Source organism: Atta colombica, unplaced genomic scaffold (genome assembly GCF_001594045.1).
Source record: "Atta colombica isolate Treedump-2 unplaced genomic scaffold, Acol1.0 scaffold42, whole genome shotgun sequence".
Taxonomy (NCBI): Eukaryota; Metazoa; Arthropoda; class Insecta; order Hymenoptera; family Formicidae; genus Atta; species Atta colombica.
In genome coordinates, this window is record NW_017259531.1 from 55,462 (window position 1) to 59,471 (window position 4,010).

Genomic DNA, 4,010 nt, shown 5'->3' on the forward strand with positions numbered 1-4,010 from the left:
CTCGCATTTATGATTTTTTTTACTTTTTGTATATATGCTTGAAATGTAAAATATCATATAAAAAAATCTTATGATATTGCATTTATATAGGCAAAATTTATAAGATTATCATTCTTTTATAATCAGTTAAATCTCGATCTCAAAATATTTTCTATATGAATTTTGGCTACAAGTTTGCACCAACAACATCTTGGATAGTAAACCAAAGATTTTTATTTAATCGCTTTACTGAATATATTATTTTTCAATACAATCAAATAAGAATCTGCAGCAGAGAAATATTGTCTGCCTACAAGAATTTGCACACGTAATCATAACGCATTATCATATCAATATATTTAAATATGACAGAGTTCCTAATCTCAATAGTCGTCAACTTTAATGTTTAATATCTCGGTTTGCGGGACAGAGTTTTTTCATTATCATTATAGTAATTTATTTTCATTATAGTAATTTCATTAAATATTTATTTTTACACAAAAGCACATCGATTCAGTGAATTTTTATTAAAATTTGGTATTTTTAATGTGTATTTTTAATAAAATTTATTAAAATTTTATTAAAATTTTTATTAAAAAGGTGAACAAGGTCTTCTTTAACCATTTTTACTTAAGTCCACCTCGAACATGTTTTAGCGAAGCTCGTCTTATTTATTACATATATGTCAAATAAGTCTGTTTTTATAATGACTATAAATTCGTAACTAAGAAGATAATGCTTATTTTGAACAAGATAAATATATTTACGAATCAAAATCGTTCAAGACGTTTTGAAATAAGATTGTCTTCAATAAGTTTTAACTTGAAATTTTACTCAAGTACCATCTCGTTTTTCGACTACGAATCTAGAGGGCATTTTACGATCATACTTAAAAATGTAAATACGGACTATGAATTATTTACATCGTGTATTTAAGCCACGGCCTATACAATAAGTGTGTTTGTTTATTCTGTAAGTTAAACAAAGATATCTATCGTATAGAATCGTGGACTGTATATAAGCGCACGGTGTAAACGTAGCCATAGTAACAGTGACAAAGGATAATGAATTCGACGTCGATTTTATTGTCATTTCTTACTGGGAGGTCGGTATTCATAATCGGTTCTTATCATCGACATAGAGTGAGAAACAGATAAATGGATGAACGTTCTTTCTCTGTTTATTAAAGCCTTATTGGTTGCTGTTGATCTATCAACCAATTATATCTACTCATATTTCTACTCCCATCACTGCCATCGATGGTCCATTCTATACGTTGATAATTCTTATTTCACCATCTTAAGTAATGCGGTTGTCTGATTCATAACATCTTAAGGACCGGTCTCATCAACTCCGATTAATTTAATCGATTGATTGTTATATTGGAACTGATCAATTGCATTTGCTGTTTAGCAGAATTGATCAATCACTTAATCGATCGATTAGATTAATTGGAGTTAGTGAGACCGGCCCTAAGACTGTAAGACGATCTTAAATATAAGAATCGACTATGAATACTAGTCATTGTAGAATCAGCTTAATGTCAACATCCTGCCATCGAAATGGAAACGTCATGGCAATGAGAATGTTACATCGTTACGAAAACAAGACAAGCAAAGTGCATTTTAATCATTTCGAGTTGCATGTATGGGAATTATGTATGATATACACAATAGATATTTTGTGCATGTAATTTCCAAAGTATTGAGAGTACAAATTAGTTCGGTCCGTTTCCCTAAAGATGGCTCCAGCTGTTGTGAATAGTTCATAGTGACAGCTGATTTTAGCGATTTCAGAGAAGTTAAACATCTGCTAATAATATTCAGTTTATATCGCTTTGAGTTTCAATAAAAACCTTGATTTTTACTGTGTTTGAAATGTCGAATTTTGTGTTAACTAAGCAGCATTTGCGGGAGGTTTTGATTTTCTGCTTTAATTGAAAGAAAAGTGCGACTGAAACCCATCGAATGCTTGTCGAAGTTTATGGTGACACTGCTCCAACTGATAAATTATGTAGAGAATGGTTTCGACGTTTCAAGGATCAAGATTTCAGCGTTGAAAAAGCCTCGCTCTGAACAGCCAAAAAAATTCGAAATTAACAAAGAATTAGAGGCATTACTCGAAGAAGATCAGAGTCAAACGCAAGAGGAGCTTGCAGAATCATTGGGGATAACTCAACAAGCCGTTTCTGTAGCCGATTAAGAGCCATAGGAATGATTCAAAAACGAGGAAATTGGGTGTCTTATGAACTGAAACCGAGAGACGTTGAAAGGCGATTTTTCACTTGCGAACAGCTGATTCAAAGACAACAGAGAAAAAGTTTTTTGCATCGAATTGTGACTGGAGAAATGGATATTCTACAACAATCCCAAGAAGAAAAAATACTACGCTAAGCCCGGTCAATCGTTGCCATCGATCTCAACATCAACACCACGGCCGAACATTCATGGATCGAAGATCATGCTCTGTATCTGGTAAGACCAAAAGCGTCTTGTTTACTATGAGCTGCTGAAACCTGGGCGATTTCATTACGGGCGATCGATATCAGCTACAATTGATTCGTTTGAGCCGTGCATTGCGAGAAAAACAGTCAGAATATACAAGCAAAGACATAAAGTTATTCTTCTTCATGACAACGCTCGACCTCATGTCGCTAAAGTCGTAAAAAAATATTTGGAAACGCTCAAATAGGATGTTTTACCGCATCCGCCGTATTCTCTGGACATTGCTCCTTCTGATTACTGGTTGTTCCGAAGGATGCAGCACGATTTGGCAAGTCACCGATTCACTTCTTTCACAGAAATCGAAAATTGGCTCCAAAATTGGATAGCTTCCAAAGACGAGTCATTTTTTCGAGATGGAATTCGAAAATTGCCTGGGAGATGGGAAAAAGTAGTAGGTAGCGATGGACAATACTTTAATTGATCTGTTCATTCATTTTGTTTTGAAATAAATGCATTTTTGAATACAAAAAAACGGACCGAATTAATTTGTACTCCCAATAATAAAAAAAAGTTAAAGAATATGTAAATAATTAAAGAGTATTGAAGTAAAAAAAAATGTTGCTGAAGCTTTCATGTAACTGACTTAAATATGAGTTGCGTCGGTCACGAATTCGAGTGTATTCGTGTATCTCGACGCTTATTGTGGATAGAAAGGTATTCGAGTGTCAATTTTGAGACTAGACAATATCGCAAATTGATATCTAGCTATGGCACGAGTAATCATTCTTCGTTGATTATTGCGGTGTAAATTCGTTCATCGTGTTCATTTTTCATCTTGAGATCTCTAGAAGATATTTTTAAAGACCAAGGATAACTCATTCGAGTATTATTGAACAACCGTTTTGTATGAAGCATTTCGCTGTTTGTAAACTTTAGAATTTATTTTAACAAACTCATTCAGCCAAACAAAGCTAAGTAGTTAAAAATAATGTATTGTTTATCAGCATTACATGGTCTTTTATATTTGCCATAGTCCATTTATCTCAAAGATCTTTCGTGTGATTTTTACCAAAAACGATGAAAAGATTTCAAAACTAAAAGGAAAATTTTTTATTTTAATTGATGGAATTATTTAATCAAGATTTCATCTAAAGTAATAATAAATTTAATATTAATTAGAAAAAGTCGAAAAATATTTCGATAAAATTATTATCTTCAATTACAATCGTAAATGAAATTCCAATTTTTATTCCCGCATCAATTTTACATTCTAAGCTGTCTATACATCGGGTTATCGATATCGATTGCTTGTTACAAAAAGTTTTCTTAAAAGAAACTCAAGACTAATACAAGCGTGCTAATTTTTATATTTTTATGATAATCTTGAAAATTTCGTTAATCATAAAAAAGCATTGTCTCGTCGTGTTATCGATGATAATGGATGATAATATTGTCACAGGATGATTGACGCCATATGTATTACAAGCAAATATTCGGAAATAAATCAAGCTATTGATTTTTTAAAAATTGGATTGTTATTTTAGGAGCATTATATATAAATAGAATTTATATATATATATATATATA

At 31.9% G+C, this 4,010-nt stretch overlaps 1 protein-coding gene across 1 annotated transcript in view; it reads right to left on the reverse strand.

Moving 5' to 3' along the window:
- LOC108691226 (zinc transporter ZIP3) overlaps positions 1 to 4,010 on the reverse strand; it is a 10,198-nt gene that overhangs the window by 5,255 nt on the left and 933 nt on the right. The gene's annotated exons all lie outside the window — the stretch shown is intronic.